The sequence below is a fragment of the Podarcis vaucheri genome, assembly GCF_965113315.1.
Source record: "Podarcis vaucheri genome assembly, chromosome: 15".
Lineage (NCBI taxonomy): Eukaryota > Metazoa > Chordata > Lepidosauria > Squamata > Lacertidae > Podarcis > Podarcis vaucheri.
The window spans coordinates 28188770-28206759 of record NC_138753.1 but is presented as its reverse complement, the minus strand read 5'-3'; the positions used below and the strand labels follow the sequence as shown (position 1 = coordinate 28206759).

The window sequence follows — 17990 nt, the reverse complement described above, 5'->3', positions numbered from 1 at the left end:
TAAATTTCTTGGTAAGAACTGCTTTTTTTTTTTTTTTGTTTCTCTGCTTCTTGGCTGCCACCGTGGGAGGGATCAGATTACCTGAAGCCTGACACAGGGAAGGAGAATGAAGAGTGGCTGGGGCAAACCAGGCAGATGGGTAGGGAATAATAATAATAATAATAATAATAATAATAATAATAATAATATTGCGGGATCAGACCAAGAGCCATTTCTTGTTCAGTACTTCCCCCCTCCCATACACAGAGTGGCCAGCCAAATGTCTCTGGGAAGGTCACCGGCAGGCCATGGTGGTTATGGACTCCTGACACACACACCCATTCTGTGCATCCCCAGCTAGCCATCATGGCTAACAGCAGGCGATGGCCATCCCATTTCCAGTGTATTCAGAGCCCTAGACTCTCACGGCTGAGTTGATGATGATTATATTTACACCCCATCTTTCCTCCAAGGAGCTTAAGGTGGCCTAGATGGTTCTCCTCCTCTCCCTTTTATCATCACAACAACCCTGTGAGGTAGACTATGCTGAGAGACAGTGTCTGGCCCAAGGTTACCTTGGCTGAGTGGATTTGAACCCTAGTCTCCTATGTCCTAGTCGGACACTTTAACTTCTACACAAAACTGGGTTTGCTGGCTTACACACCTGTTTTCTACTCATCTGCCTGTTCCAGGGCTGCCCCTTGGACAGCAATGTTTGGGTGCTGAGTTGGATCGCAATGTTCTTAAAGATGGCCTGTGGTCTGCCTTGTGTCTGGTTGGCGTTATCTGCTCAGTAACTGCCTTGCAGAACAATATTCTCTGTTGCAGCCTTCACCAGCCCCTTCAGCCCTTGGAAATGCATGGTTAGGGCAAGCTTGCATGGATGGTGAAAAATGAGGATGTTTATCTTCGCGCCCGTGACCTTAGGAGTGTTGGAAGTTGTCCTTGAGCTTCACAGCACCTCGATCGTATTCTGGAGGACTCCCAGACACACACAACCCCTTCAGATTTCTTCTTCAGTTTGGTTGACACTGTCATTCTTCAATTTGATAAATGCTTCAGAGGGAAAGGAACAAATTGAGGAGGTGCAACACAGGGAAGAAAACAGCTTCTGAATGAGCACGGGCAATGGCAAGGGGGGACACCTCAAATCTTTGCAGGGGCACCAAGAGAGAGGGAGCAAGGTCCTCACAGGAGGCTGGAAGCCCAGGTAAGTGGAGAAAATTCTGTGGCACAGTGGTGAGTTCCAGCAAGTAATACCTCGAGGGGAATTATCTAGAGCTCAGTGCAGATTTCCAAATATCTGCATTCTGCCACCCTTTCTGACCCCATGACCCTAGGAAGGGCTGTACCTCAGTGGCAGAACACCTGTTCTGCATGCAAAAGTTCCTCAGCATCTCCAGGTAGGGCTAGGAGAGACCCCAGTCTGAAATCTTGAGAGTCACTACCAGCCAGTGTAAAGAATATTAGGCTAGTGGACCAACAGTCTGATTTGGCATCAGGCAGATTTCCATGTTCCCAAGTCTTTGTGTGGATTACCAGAGTATCCATGTGGCACTGTCCTCCATGCTCTGGCAAATTCCAGACTGCATTATTGCAATGCACTCTATGTGGAAGATGACTCAAAAACTTCAACTGGTCTGCAGCCAGGTTGCTGGCTAGGGTTCCATTTAAAACTCATATAACCTCTGTGTTAAAACAGCTGCATTGGTTGACAGTTTGTTTCTGGACCCAATTCAAGGTGCTCACATTCGAGTTTAAAGCCATAAATGCCATAGGCCCCAAACATCTAAAAGAGCCCCTAGAAGACCCTCCTGGATATTAAGATCAACCTCTTTGTAGTTCCACCACTCTCAGAAGTCCAGCGGGTGGTAGCCCAGGAGAAGGCCTTCTCTGTCGCAGCCCCTATGTTGTGAAACTCACTCCCCACAGAGGTGCATCTAGCATCTTCATTATCTGGTTTCTGTTGTATGCTGAACATCAAGCTCCTTACCCTGACCTTTGGTGCTAGAGATATATATATTTTTTCAGACACACCTGAGTCTTTGTAATACATTTTAAACGTTTTGTTAAATGAATGAATGAATATTTAAATTGCTATGACCTTTGCTTTACGGTGAAGGGTGGGCAAGAAATGAAATTCATCATCATCAGTGCTTTTTTCTAGAAAAATAGGTACCAATATGCACCATGAAGTTGTTACAGTAAGTGCCACACTTTTTAACAACAAAAAGAGGTGCCAGTACTGTATACCCTTGCATAACCCCTGAAAAAAGCACTAATAATAATAATGATAATAATAATAATAATAATACTGAATGCAGAGACTGTATACAGAGAGATGCCTGCACCTAGCATGCATATGGCAGAGAGAGTTCTGGTGATGGGTGTCAGGATAAGAAAAGATTCCCCCCCTCCCAGTCTGGTGCATAATTGACCAACCCAGAATCCCTTGGCAGAGCCCTTATCAAAGGTAAAGATGGAGAACCTGTAGCCTTCCAGATCTTGATGGACTATAACTCCCATCATCTCTGACTATTGCTCGGGATTCCTGGGGCTGATGCAATTTGAAGGGACGTGGGTGGCGCTGTGGGTTAAACCACAGAGCCTAGGACTTGCCGATCAGAAGGTCGGCAGTTCGAATCCCCGTGATAGAGTGAGCTCCCGTTGCTCGGTCCCTGCTCCTGCCAACCTAGCAGTTCGAAAGCACATCAAAGTGCAAGTAGATAAATAGGTACCACTCCGGCGGGAAGGTAAATGGTGTTTCCGTGTGCTGCTCTGGTTCGCCAGAAGCGGCTTAGTCATGCTGACCACATGAACTGGAAGCTGTACGCCAGCTCCCTCGGCCAATAAAGCGAGATGAGCACCGCAACCCCAGAGTCGGCCAGGACTGGGCCTAATGGTCAGGGGTCCCTTTACCCTTTAACAACTGGAGGGCTCTCCCAACCGCCTTATAAGGGCTCCCCCCACCATAAGGGTTGACATTTCTTGTGGCCAGGAAGCTGCGATGCCTCGCAGGAGTTAAACGATGCCCAAATACTTTTGTTATGAACACAGAAGGGCAACTTTATTTCATCCTTAGAGCTTGCAGGCTTTTTGCCTACATATACAGCACCCTCCTAAGACCATTTAAATGGAGAGCATCTGAAGAGATCTGACTTGGGGTGGGGGGCAAAAGGGGGCTGAGCATTTGCTTTGTCACTTTAGGGCTGGTGGTCCCCATGAGGTGGGGAGCATTTGGGATCTGAGCCGTCACCTGGACTGTCACCGCTTTTCCTTTTTTCTTGCGACAGGCCGAGATGAACCATTTTCCGAGCGTGGCTTTCCAATTTTGCTACACTTACTGTTTCAGCAATAAATCAAGAATAAGTCTGTTTGCAAAAGCCGATCCCCCTCTGGGTGTCATTTGAGCCCTGGGAGGCGTCAGGCAGCCTGGGAAGAGCATCGCTGTGTCTGTGTTATCCTGAAAATGCCACATCAAACGTACACAGAATTCTTAGGCTTGGAAATATGACCACCACTAAAGTGTCTATTATATTCAGGAGACTGGCAGAAACCTTTGCTCTGTGTGATTATCCAAGGTGGTTGTCATGCCATTCTCTGCACTAATGCTATGTAATTATGTATTAAGACACGCCGCAGGTAGGGCGTCTGAGGGCAATTAGAGCACACCTCACACGGTGCGATAAAGACACAAGGCCAAGGGACTTTTGTGTACCCGGGAAAGAAATAATTGCCTCCCAAATACAGTGTCTGGATTATATCTGTCTATAACAAGAATGGAGTTCCCAATGATAAAAAGAACAAAAAAATATCGTTCCGGCAGTATGTCTTGTTTCCAGAGAGGATGTGCTTAGATTGGGCCAAGGATACAGGAGAGATCTATTGTTCTTTCAGCTGCATGAGAAAAGACCTACTGGATCAGGCCAAAGAGGACCCATCCAGTCCAGCATCCTGTTCTCACAGCAGCCAATCGGATGCTCCATTCGAAGGCCACAAGCAGGACCTGAGTGCAACAGCAACTCTCCCCACTCACTGGCGTAAAATTCTGAGAGGGGTGCAACCAGGCACCCCCATGACAGGCTGAGCTCTTGTCACCTTTTGGAGCGATGGGGAAGCAAGCAGTGCCTGGGCCAGGCCTTCTGTGTCCAGGGCAGCTGTCTATCAGCTCCATCTGGTATGCAGGCTGAGACCCTACCTGCTCGCAGACTGTCTGGCCGGAGTGGTGCATGCTCTAGTTATCTCTCGCCTGGACTACTGCAATGCGCTCTATGTGGGGCTACCTTTGAAGGTGACTCGGAAACTACAACTAATCCAGAAGGCGGCAGCTAGACTGGTGGCTGATGGGTGGCCGCCAAGACCATATAACACCGGTCTTGAAAGACCTACACTGGCTCCCAGAACGTTTCCGAGCACAATTCGAAGTGTTGGTGCTGACCTTTAAAGCCCTAAACAGCCTTGGTCCAGTATACCTGAAGGAGTGTCTCCACCTCCATCGTTCTGCCCGGAAACTGAGGTCCAGCGCCGAGGGCCTTCTGGCGGTTCCCTCGCTGCGAGAAGTGAGGTTACAGGGAGCCAGGCAGAGGGCCTTCTCGGTAGTGGCGACCACCCTGTAGAATGCCCTCCCATCAGATGTCAAGGAAATAAACAACTATCTGACTTTTAGAAGACATCTGAAGGCAGCCCTGTTTAGGGAAGCTTTTCATGTTTAACAGGTATTTTGGTGTTTTGTTGGAAGCCACACAGAGTGGCTGGGGAAACCCAGCCAGATGGGCGGGGTATAAATAATAAATTATTATTATTATTATTATTATTATTATTATTATTATTATTATTATTATTGGGAGGTGCGGCATCTCCTTCTCTTTTTGGCCAGCGAAGGGACACCCACGCACCCCACCCTAGACTGGCCAAGCCAGAAGGTGGCACTGGCAGCCATGTGCCTCATAGGCTTTGTGTATCCCCCTGGGGCGCACCTTCACACCAGATGCCCAGTGCACCAGGGAGGTTCAGCACTTGCTCTGGCAACCCACGCTATGCCACTTGTAACTCCACCCAACTGGTATTCAGAGGTATTGTGCCTCCAATAGGGGAGGTGGAACATAGTCTTCCTGGCTAGTAGCCATTGATACTCCTCTTCTCCATTTTTGTAGCCATCACTCCTTCCTGTGGGATTGAATTATCAACTTAATATTGACAATCTATTCTATACTGTAATAAGACCTGTTCAACAATGGAATGAACTGCCTCAGAAGGTGGCGGACTCTACTTCATTGGAGGTTTGTTTAACATGAGATTGGATGGCCATCTGTCAGGAATATTTTAGCTGTGATTCCTCCGTTGGTCGGGGTTGGAATAGATGACCCTTAGGATCCCTTCCCACTCTGCAATTCAATGGTTCTGTCATTATAAATATATCTTATATACCAGCATCTGTTTAAGTCTCAGAGTAGTCCAGAGAAACATTTTTAACTAAAGGGGACCAAAGTATTCAACCCATCTTTTCCTCGCAATTCTTAGGGGTGAGATGGAATAAAGCTTTCTCCTGAAGGTCAGTTCAATCTCTAAGGGGGCAGGTGACTTTTCTTACCTTAAATAAATTTGAGATAAGAGCTTTATTTTTCCTTTTACTTAAGTAAAACAACAACAATCTTGCCACTCTTTCAAGCAGTGGACTACCTTCTGCAAGAGCTCAGTGGCATTCCACCCTGAACATAGTTCCCCTTGGGAATGCACAGCATGACTTATTTTGAAGAAGAAGAAGAGTTTGGATTTGATATCCCGCCTTTCACTCCCTTTAAGGAGTCTCAAAGCGGATAACATTCTCCTTTCCCTTCCTCTCCCACAACAAACACTCTGTGAGGTGAGTGAGGCTGAGAGATTTCAAAGAAGTGTGACTAGCCCAAGGTCACCCAGCAGCTGCATGTGGAGGAGCGGAGACGCGAACCTGGTTCCCCAGATTACGAGACTACTGCTCTTAACCACTACACCAAACTGGCTCTCCAGTGACAAAAATGGCCACACAACCCTGTTATTCATTGGACCATTTGGCGATTGCAGGGAAGATGCCTTGCAGCTGACTAGGGAGTGAAACAACAACAACTGTTGCTATTATATTATTAATTTCATTTATGAATCACTTCCTACACAGCATCACAAAACCATTTCACTGTATAATAAAATCCACTTGCAAAATATTTGCATGTATAAAACAGCAAGAACAACTGTATATATGAAACAATAAAATACACATCTATAAAATGTAAGCAATTGCATATATAAAAGCAATTTCAAATAAATTCAGATACCGACTAGGATAAAAAAAATCTCCACTTAGAAGGTTGGTTGATACATGAGTATCTTTTTTAAAGCATTAGATGTGCTCTCAATTGTTATCTAGTCTTGGGGATGACTATAATGTTTCTCCCAATTCTCAGAAGATGGGGAAGTGCTCTTTTACAGTCTTGTTATGTTACCTGGATGAAGACAGGAGACCAGACTGTGAATTTACAGAGATCAAACAGCTAACAAGAAGGACATCATTTAATTATTATGACCTTCTTTTCGGCCAGACAATTCTGTACCACCCACTGAGAGGATGGATCTGCCTTCCTGAATGTGAAGGTTTTAAATCCTTTACTATCATTCCTCTGCCTTTGATGATGACGATGATGATTAGATAAAGGAATATAGTAGCAATCTGCTTATTTTGAAAATCTGGATTTTCAGAACCTCCACCTCCGATATTTATTAATTTATTTCACGAGATTTAGACACTGCAATGAAACCTCAATGTAGTTTTCAAAAAGAAAGAAAGAACTATCAGTATTTTTTTATTTAAAAAACCCCCAGTTATTTAATACTTAAAACTATTCAAAACTATTCAAAAAATAACCTGCAATATGCTAAAAACACACACACATTAAAACACATCCCAACATTTTACATGTCCGGGCAGGCCACCCAAATGTTTTAGCAGGCGCCAGAAAGAGTACAGTGAAGATGCCTCTCTAAGTGTCAATAAGCAGGGAGTTCCAAAGTCAATTTCTTACAAGTGCAAAGAGAGTATTACATAGTGCCAGTTCCCAGTGGTTAGAATTGGGTGAATGAGAATTTTCTTCCTGGTCCCTCCATCACATCCCCATTGCCTGGCCTCACACATTGGAGCCCCAGTGTCTGTAGGAGGGAGCCAGCTCTGCTGGGGCACAGTTGGGGTTCCGAATTCACACAGCGAGCTTTGAAAGCACAGCATGCAGACATTCCCCCTCCAATCCATGGTGGGTGGTGGGACAGGGTGATTGGACTGTGATAGCAGGGGGCAGGGCAAGTGAGCCCATCCCGTTCTCTTTCATGTGATTGCCCAAATAAAGCTTTGGCAGATAGACTTATGGCAAGGGCATAGCATCACATCAGGTTAGATCCCTATCTAATTCTAAGGCCCTGAGGAACTCCAAAGGAGATTTTTGATTACCTGAAGTTTACTGCATTGTGCAGTGTGGGTGTGATCCTTGGCGATCTCTGGGCTTTCTGAAGGATAAGGTCAGACCACCTCAAAGGGTAGGTCGCTCCCATCGTAGTGTGCCATGCAATCATTTTGTGACCTCTCGGAAGGGAGAAGTAAAAGTCTCCCTAGGCAACTTGAGTACAGCACCGGAGAGCAGAGATGGAAGACAGAGATGATGTATTCATCTCGGAAAGGTGGGAAGATAAATTGTGGGGAGCTGAGAGGTGCAGCTCCTTAAATGGATGGCCCCTGCTCAGCTGTTTCTCTTGCTGAGGAGCTCCCAGTTTGTCACCTCAGCCAAAAACAGACAGCAGAGAGGAGAGTGAGCAAGCGAGGGACATTCTAATAGCCCAGGGGCAAAGTCAGTGCTGCTGGTTTCACTCTCTGCAACACTTAGGTGCTTAGCCTGTTGCAAAAAGCCATTGTCATGCTGGAGATCAGAGATATCCAAACTGATTCACATCTCCATAGGACCTTGGCTGCTTTTCTAACAGGGAGTTGGGGAAATGACCCCAAAGAGCCTTTCCCCTGAAATCTGATTACCTGAGTCCAATGAAGCCACCTCTTCCATCCAAATTAACTTCATAGAATCAGAATCATAGAATTCTGGAGTTGGAAGGGACTCTGAGGATCATCTAGTCCAACCCTTTTTACTGGTGATTGACCAAAGTTATATACAGTGGTACCTTGGTTTGCATACGTCTTGGTTTGCATACGTCTTGGATTACAAACACGTCAAACCCGAAAGTGTGTGTCCCAGTTTGCAACCTTTTTATTATTATTATTACAACTCATTTTTTTTAGGATTACGAACAATTTTTTTTTAGAGGCCCCATTGGTGAAAGCGACCTTGGGTTACAACCTGTTTTGGTTTACAAACAGATCTCTGGAGCAGATTATGGTTGTAAACTGAGGTACCACTGTATATAGCTCAAACCCCTGCAATCCAAGAATATGCAGGTGTTTCATACAAGAATCAAACCTGCAGTCTTGGTGTTATCACTACCACACTCTAACCAACTGAGCTACCCAGGCTCATACTGTACACCCAGGATGATGTTTAGGTCTCACGGCTTAGGTTCTCATGGGGGCTTGTGGTCCATTTAGTTGCTGCTCAGTTCAGAGAATCCAGAATCTGCATCATTCCTAACATGTCCAGCCTGTGCTTGACAACCACCAGCAAAACAGAGCCCTTCCCCCCCTGCAGGCTACTGGTTCCACTGCCCAACCTGGCTTACCTTTAACAAGTCTCTCCTGATGGTTCACTGAAATCTACCTTTCTAAATGGCCTTGGCCCATTATACCTGAAGGAGCATCTCCACCCCCATCATTCAGCCCGGACACTGAGGTCCAGCACCGAGGGCCTTCCAGCAGTTCCCTTGCTATGAGAAGTGAGGTTACAGGGAACCAGGCAGAGGGCCTTCTAGGCAGTGGTGCTTGCCCTGTGGAATGTCCTCCCAGCAGATGTCAAGGCAATAAATATCTGACTTTTAGAAGACATCTGAAGGCAGCCCTGTTTAGGGAAGTTTTTTTAATGTATGATTATGTATTGTGTTTTTAATATTCTGTTGGGAGCCACCCAGAGTGGCTGGAGAAACCCAGCCAGATGGTCAGGGTATAAATCATAAAGTATTATTATTATTAAGCCCATCCCATCTAGTCCTGACCTCTGGGACAACAGCAGAGAACATATGTTTGTCAGCTGCTTGAGCAGCACTCCAGATATTGGAACAGTGCTACCATGTCGTCATCGTCGTCCACCCCCCCCCCGCAAAAAAACTCCCCTCCTTCAGGCTAAATTTAATTTGCTATTACATTTGTGTAGCAATTTTCCCTCCCACTGGTGGTGTACATGGTGGTGCTCACTTCTCTATTTTATTCCCACAAGAACCCTGTGATGTGGGCCAGGCTGAGAGACAGTGACTGGCCCAAGATCACCCAGTGAGCTTCATGGCTGAGCCAGGATTCAAACCCAGACCCTAGTCCTACACTCCAACCACTAAATCACACTAGTATCATATCTACTTCCTTTGCGCTTTTCTTCGATCGTTTTTTTTTTGGGGGGGAGGGTCAATAAGGGGTGTTTTGATTGTTTATGAATTGGTTGTGTTATTTTTAAAGAGATGAATACCTCTTTTTAAACCCTTTGATTCCAGCTTGAGTGCTGGCCTGACCCTCCTCATCCTGCCAGCAGAACCCTGAAGCATTATAGTAGTCTTTGACAACTGAATCAACAGGAGTAAAAAAAATAAAATAAAATGACACTTCCTAGAGTTCAAGTTAGCCATGCAGGCTCCGAGCATGCTCACCAACCTTCCACCACAGAAAGTCAGGGACAAGGACCTTAGGCAAATCTCTTGTCTTCTTTCCATCCTTTCAAGAAGAGAGTGTGAGAAAGGAAGGAGGAGAAGGGGAAACGGCCTCGGTCCTGTATACCTGAAGAAGCGTCTCCACCCCCATTGTTCACATTGAGGTCCAGCGCTGAGGGCCTTCTGGCGGTTCCCTTGCTGTGAGAAGTGAGGTTACAGGGAACCAGGCAGAGGGCCTTCTCGGTAGTGGCACCTGCCCTGTGGAACGCCCTCCCAGCAGATGTCAAGGCAATAAGCAACTATCTTACTTTTAAAAGACATCTGAAGGCAGCCCTGTTTAGGGAAGTTTTTTAATGTTTAACGCTGTATTGTGTTTTTAATATTCTGTTGGGAACCGCCTAGAGTGGCTGGGGAAACCCAGCCAGATGAGTGGGGTATAAATAAACAAATTGTTGTTGTTGTTGTTGTTGTTGTTAGGACAGATGAGGAAGCAATGAAGCATTGAAAGCCAAGACTAAGGTGAGGGGGATGGGCTCAGTTCCTAATGACCCCAAATTGGAGACATTTGTTTCGAAATCTCACACACATGTCCAACATACTTTTCCACCTCTCCTCGTTCTTTGCATACAGAAGCATCTCCCAATGCTTCCACAGATGGCCGGGGTGGATTGTTCGGCAAGCTGGCTATCAGTAGGGAAATGTAAGTAGGAGCTAAGAACAGGTCCTGGGAGGTGCTCTATTATATCTACAGTGAGAAACTTCTCTTTGTAAACATGTTTCCCATCCATTATTAAGCACCTAGGTCTCATGAAATATTGAAGGCTTGTGCATATGAGGGAAATAAAGGAAGGTGGGCAGGTGGGCTGGGGGTGGGGGGACCGATCTATTCCATCCCCGGCTCCTGTAGCAGATTCTTTGTAGGCAAACCAAACCATTATATGACTCTTAAGGATGGCTTTGCGTGCTGAAGTCCCACAAAGCCCCTTCCCCAATAACTCAGACATCACACATAATTTTTGTTTGGTTTTTGGCATAATTTTGGCCACAACTTTATTTTATATACAGATTGAGAGTGGTTGCTTAGGCATTGGTTATGACTACGTCCCCCCCCGCCTTGGGGGACAGCACTGACTCCTTAGCCAGTCCCGGAGGAAACATGGTCAGAGTCAGATGGAGCTGCGTCACAGACTCTCACTGCTCCGCGCATGTTCCTTGAAGCTTACACGGCCCGCACCCTGCCGTCAGGGTTTGGACGAGGGGGATGGTAAGCTTCAGAATTCCTTTAACGGAATACCCGTCTCAGCAGCATTGGAGGGGCAGGCACAGCCAATCCATACCCCTCCACCAACCAATTTTAACCAATGCCTAACCGCCAACCTTACAAGTTGTGACGATTTGCTAAGCAGTAGGCAAAACCCAAAAGGCACGCACTAATCAGCCAATTGGACAAATTCCTACTGGGCCCCCGCACCAAGGCGAACGACCCCATGACAGGCAAAGCAAGGTCAAAGCGCAAGCCCAAACAAGGGAGGGCGGGCGGGAGATCCGATGTCCACAGCAAAAGAGAAAGAGAAAGCTGTGGACCCTGCTTATATAAGGGGACTAAACCCACCCCTAAATTGGCAACATCAATTTTGCCCCAGTAACAGCTTTAACCAATCTGCTCCATCCCATTGCCCTCAATGGGCTGGTCACTAACTGGGGGCTTTGTTTGGCCCCATCCGCAACACGTGCTCTCTCTTCTATGAGAACACGCTTTGCGTGCTGAAGTCCCACAAAGCCCCTTCCCCAATAACTCAGACATCACACATAATTTTTGTTTGGTTTTTGGCATAATTTTGGCCACAACTTTATTTTATATACAGATTGAGAGTGGTTGCTTAGGCATTGGTTATGACTACGTCCCCCCCCGCCTTGGGGGACAGCACTGACTCCTTAGCCAGTCCCGGAGGAAACATGGTCAGAGTCAGATGGAGCTGCGTCACAGACTCTCACTGCTCCGCGCATGTTCCTTGAAGCTTACACGGCCCGCACCCTGCCGTCAGGGTTTGGACGAGGGGGATGGTAAGCTTCAGAATTCCTTTAACGGAATACCCGTCTCAGCAGCATTGGAGGGGCAGGCACAGCCAATCCATACCCCTCCACCAACCAATTTTAACCAATGCCTAACCGCCATTCGAGCCCTTACGCTCGCCGCCAACCACTCACAAATTAAACCACACCCTCAGCCTGGACACTAGATCATCCAGCCACACATCATTCCCCAATGGCGAGAGATGAACCCCATCATCCCTGTAAAACTCAGTCGCCTTGAATGAAATCAGAGGGTGAGGAATTACAGCCCCACCCAGATTCACCACCAGCCTGCTTGCTGCGGAATTAATCCGCTTCCTTACACGTTCCGTGGCGACTGGGCAAGGACTACCCCGCCAGATGCGGCGTTGCAACAGCTGTGACCAAATTAGCTTAGTTGACGGCACCCGTGCCGCCAATTCCCCAAGGTCCTGTAATATGGTAGCACGCAGCTCGTAGCAGGAAGAGGAAACCATATCGTTCTCCCCGGGCTGCACCACGATCGCTGAAGGAGGGCCACATTGGAAGACACGCCTTCGCATGAGAGGTAACAATTCCCTCCACAGCATCCCCCTTCTGGAAATCCAGGACACCTGAACGCGGCGCGGTAATCCCAGGCCGTCACCCAGTCCGGACTGGCGAGCTCTGTCTGCAGCCCAGTGCACAATACTGTGCCCTACTATCCAAATACAGATAGCAGCCTGACCTAGGGTAAAACACACATATGTAAGTACAACAACACATTATTTCCTCACGTAGGTTCTGAATGCATCCGAACGCCACCGACCCAGGTCCTTTATCCTCTTAACTGACAAACCCCAGTGAGCGGCAGTTGTAGCCGCCCCAATCCTAAACGAGTGAGGGGCAAACTCAGAAGCCGGGAGGCCGCAAGCCTCCACAGCTTTTCGCAACACTCCCGCAAACTGGTGTCTCACCAGCGGGCGGCCATTTTCGTGTATGAACAGGGGCCCTTCGCCACCAGGGCGCAGGGCTAAATACTTCTTAAGGTCCTTCACCGGGCAAGGGCCACCTTCGCCCGTCGCAGGAAGTGTAATGACAGCGCCCCTACCTAGTTGATCCGTCTTTGAATTCCTGACGTGAACCTGCAGGTCCCTTGAAGACACACTCACATCCTGCATCAACAAACCCCTGGAACCTCCGTCCTGCTTGGGCTCGAGGACCACTTCGCCAACCCTCAGGGCCCCAAAGAAAGTTAACGAAAAGGCTGCTGAAAATAGCCGAACCTCAAATTTCGACCAACAGATGCTCCGCAGCTTAGACCGCATCTGCGCCAGCAATTCAAATGTAATGGGTCGCCTGGAGACGGGCCTGGAAGGAGTGAGTCGCCCCCATCCCTCCAGGGCCCTACGCACTACAAACTTCTTACACGGATCTTTATCAAAATATGCTTTACTAAAAAAGGAAATTGCTGCAGAATGCAGGCGTAGGGTCCTAGCTGCACGACGCATCTGGAATAGATGTGCCAGATACCGGAGCACCTGAGAGGTGGAGTGGGGGGTGGTAACCTCCCCAGCAGGCTGCCCACTAAATAACAAAAAGTCCGCCCAGGCCTTTTTATAGGACCTCAAGGTAGAAGGTGCCACAGATGCAGCTACTCCCTGTAAGACTAAGTTCTGCCAAGGTTCCAGAGATGATCCGGGAAAATTTCCGGACGGTCTCGAGCCACTGGCACCAGGGACCTGAAACGCTCCATCTGAAAACGGGACAGAGCATCAGCAATTTCGTTAGAAATTCCTGGGACAAAACGGGCAGAAAAAACAATGTTAAAACGCAAGCAATGCAAGACGAAGGCCCGAAGAAGGGCAGATACCCGAGGGGATCGTGAAGACTGCTTGGCCAGTACATTCACCACCGCCTGGTTATCAGTCCAGAAACAAACACGGTGATCCCTAAATTGTTCGACCCACAAGTGCACTGCCACTACAATGGGGAAAAACTCAAGAAAGGTTAAGTCCCTGGTTATAGCCTGCCCCCTCCATGCAGGAGGCCAGCGCTCAGCGCACCACCTGCCATCCCAGTACAAGCCAAACCCTAAGGACCCCGCAGCATCCGAATGCACTTGGAAGTCGTTGTGGAGGTTCAAAGTGTCCTGCCACAAGGACACCCCGTTGAATTCCTCCAAGAATTCCAACCAAATAGCAAGGTCAGCCCGTACCTGAGCAGGAAGGCGGACCCTGTGATGCGGGGCCTGCAGGCCCGAGGTGAGTCTGGCCAAGCGTGAACAGAAAGGTCGCCCGGGAGCGACCACCCTGCAAGCAAAGTTCAGGTGGCCCAGCAAAGACTGAAGTTGCCGCAGGGAGACCTTCTTTAAAGGAATCATCTCTTCGATGACCATTCTTAAATTGGTTATTTTTTCAGGAGGCAGGCTAGATGTTTGAGCCACGGTATCTAACAAGATACCCAGGTAAGTCAGCTTGGTAGAAGGACCCTCGGTCTTCTCAGCCGCTAACGGGACGCCCAGCTCTTTCGTTAAGGAAGCGAAGGCTTGCAATAAGACCACACAATCCCCCGTATTGCCTGCAGAGGCGACCAAAAAATCATCAAGATAATGCGTGACACCGCTTAAACCGGTTTTCTCACGTAAAGCCCATTCCAAAAACGAACTAAAACTCTCAAAGGCCGCACAGGCAACTGAGCAGCCCATGGGCATAGCCTTATCGAAGTAAAAACTCCCTTCGAACTGAAATCCCAGCAACCAAAAATCATCGGGATGAATAGGAAGCAGCCGAAATGCTGATTCAATGTCGCATTTTGCCAGTAAGGCGCCTGGCCCAAATTTTCGGATCATCTTGATTGCGTGATCCAAAGAAGCATACCTCACTGAACAAAGCTCCGGGGGAATCACATCATTTACTGATGTGCCTCTGGGATGTGAAAGATTATGTATTAGGCGAAATTCCCCCGGGGCTTTTTTGGGAACTATGCCCAAAGGTGAAATATGCAAATTGGGAAATGGAGGGACCGCAAATGGACCGGCCATGCGACGTAAAGCTAGTTCCTTGCCAATTTTTCTTCGTGCCACCTCTGGCATATCCCTAATCGATTTCTGGTTGGCTGGGTTTCTGGCAACCGGGGTAGAGACCACCGGGATTCTAAAACCTAAAGAAAAACCTTCGCGCAAATAAGACGCCGCCTTGGCATCGGGGTACAACTCCAACAAAGAAAGCAGCGGCTGTAGCCTTACCGGGGTGTAAGCTAAAGAGGAAATCAAGCTACTTCCCTGCTCCCCCGGCAGGGGCTTGGGCTGCGGTTTTTGGGGGCTGTTGAGAGCCCCCCCCTTTTCGAAAGGGGCGGCGGCCAGTCTGGCACGCGGACCCGGAATGGTTCCCTGAACACTTATCACACGCATGTGCGTATTTACAAGACTGCCGTGTGCAAGCACCCTTATTGAAATCCCAGCAAAAAAACTTTTTTCCCAACCTGGTAGGGGCAGCCTTAAACTTCTGGGAGTCAGGGGCCTTCTTCTCTATTCGGGGGGCCACATAAGTGGTCCAGACATCCAAGTCCTTCCGATCCCAGCGGGCCGTAGGGATCTTAGCCGCCCTACGCCTAAAATTCTGGTCGTAAGCTAGCGCAGCAGTTTCTCCAGCCATTGTGAAGGCGGAACGGACAATGGACAGATACACCCAAAGATGCAATGATCTCCTGGGGTAGGCTGCGGCCACAACTCCAGCAAAAACCTGAAAACTATCTAGCCAACGCTCGAAGGTCCTGTCGGCCTTAGCTATGATTGACCGCTTCTTTGGAGCAGGCAGGCCCTTATCCAGAGGCTCCTGACCTTCCAACGGGGGAGCTAAGCTAAAGATATCAACGTAGCGGCCGTCCAAGATCCTTGAGCGTAATTTGGCGGACAGGTGAGCCCCCGGAATAATGTCCCTGGCCGAGTTGGTAGAGACTTTTACATCCGGCACCAGGACCCCTTCAAGGCAGTCTAACACTGCCCCATATCTGGCCCTATGGGAGTTCGCCCTCCGCTCCCAAACCCATTTTGGAAGCCCCGAGGCTTCCCCAAAACCCCAGTATAACTTAAGGTGCGCTTCCTCATCGCTACTCGAACTCTGGGATGACTCACCTGATGAAGAGGACGAGGTGTCCCTACGCCTCTTCTTGGCACGCCTCCTTGAACTTCTCTTATGGCGGCGATGACCACCTGAGGACGTCTTCGGAGGGAGAGGGAGGCTATCCTCGACCGACGATTCTGATGCGTCACCCTGCTGCGAAGTGGCTGGAAGTGACTGAAAAGACACAACCTGTGAATGACCAGGAATCGCTCTGCCTGCAACTGCGGGCTGCGCAGGCCAACCCCGCACAACAAGGCCCCGTGCAGGTGCCCTTCTCCTAGCCCCCGCCCGGGCAGAGACCCGACCCCGTGGCACGGCCACCTGCGACACAGGCGGCACCGAGGACTGAGCCTGTGGCACGTCAGGCAAGTAGCCACTGGCTGGCACTGGCTCTTCCTCTTCTTCACTGGATGAAGACGGTGGAAGCGGAGCATCCACAGGGGGAGCCAGCATAGCAGAAGAAGTTGACGGGGTCGAGTGGCGATGCATCAGGCCATCCAGCTCCGCCTCCATCCTTGCCAGAGACACCGGGTCACCAGCCAAACTAGAGACCCTGGATTGGACTCGTTGTAAAGACTGGCCAGGTTGAGGAGAACGCAGAGCCTGAGATGGGCCTTTTATGGGCCGCTTAGCAGAGAGGGGAGGGGCCGACTTCCTTGTCGCCTTTTTTGGAGCCATGCCTGCTACTGGCTTTGGACAGAAAATCAAATAAGAGGAAATAAAACAAATGAAATTAAGTCAAAATTAAATAGAATTAAATAATAATACAATAAAATAATACAATACAAATTAACGAATTTTAATAAAAGAATAAACAACCAGCAGGCAGGAGAATAACCCCAACGCCCCAAGCGTATTCGGAGGCTTAGTCAGTGGTATAAGCAACAGGGATTAACAGGCAAACCTGAACAGGTAAAATTCAACAACCCCTGCAATACCAGATTGGCCACTAGAGGCCACTGCGGTGCGCAGCTAACACGAGCAGGCCCTGCAGTTACCAGATCCGGCCAGCAGGGGCCTCTATTAGTGAAACGGGGCAAGATGGCGCTCCCGCCAAAATTGCCCCCCGCAATTGGGGGATCACAAGTGAGGCTGGGCCAGGAACCAGGGATCGATTCAGCAGGAGCCCCCCAAGCGCCGATGAGGAGGCCCAGCGGCGCAGGTAAGGGCTCCGCAGCTCTCACGGCCCCCCGCCGGCACCCCTAGAGGGCCCGCAGGGACGGGAGGGGCGAGAGAGGAGGGGGAAAGGTGGAAAAACTGCTCCCCCGTTCGGGAGCCGAGAGGCCTCCACGGGCCTCAAAACGAGAAAGGCGGCCCGGGCCGCCCAAGCCTCGGCCGCAGCAGACCCCCGCGCCACCGGAGGCGGCCCGCGGCGCGGCAGGCCTGGCCGGATGGGCACCCCCGGCGGGCCGCGCGCAGCAGCCGCTGCAGCAGCGAGCCCCGGGAGCCCCTAGGCCCCGATGCCGGGAAGGCGGCCTAGGCCAACGGCGCGGCGCGGCAGGCCCGGCCGGATCCGGCCCAGGCGCGGGCGATCGAGACGCCCCGGCGGGCCGCGCGCAGCAGCCGCTGCAGCAGCAAGCTCCGGGAGCCCCTAGGCCCCGACGCCCGGAAGGCGGGCCAGGCCGCGCAGGCCCCCTAACCGCGCCGAAGCGGGCCGGGGCCGATCGCCGCGCCGCCGGACGCGACCAACGGCGCAGCGCGGCAGGCCCGGCGGGATCTGGCCCAGGCGCGGGCGATCGAGGCGCCCCGGCGGGCCGCGCGCAGCAGCCGCTGCAGCAGCGAGCTCCGGGAGCCCCTAGGCCCCGACGCTGGGAAGGCGGCCCAGGCCGCGCAGGCCCCCCAACCGCACCGAAGCGGGCTGGGGCCGATCACCGCGCCGCCGGACGCGTGAAGGCGCCTCCCCGCGGGCCACAGTCAACCGCAGCGGCGGCCGCGAGACCCAGGGGAACTCAAACGTGAGTAAGGGGGAAGGGGGGAGGGTGGGTAACAGCCGAACCGCAGCCGCCCCGCAGCAGCGGTAGGCCCCGGGAGCGGTAGGCCGTG

At 50.1% G+C, this 17990-nt stretch overlaps 1 long non-coding RNA gene across 1 annotated transcript in view; it reads left to right on the top strand.

Annotated features, from left to right (window-relative positions):
- Window positions 1–9064: 9064 nt before the first annotated feature.
- The window catches only part of LOC309519657, a 105791-nt gene continuing 96865 nt past the window's right edge, over window positions 9065–17990 (top strand). Inside the window, exon 1 of the long non-coding RNA XR_014213940.1 lies at window positions 9065–9112. This is a non-coding gene — a long non-coding RNA (uncharacterized lncRNA). The remainder of the gene's footprint in view (window positions 9113–17990) is intronic.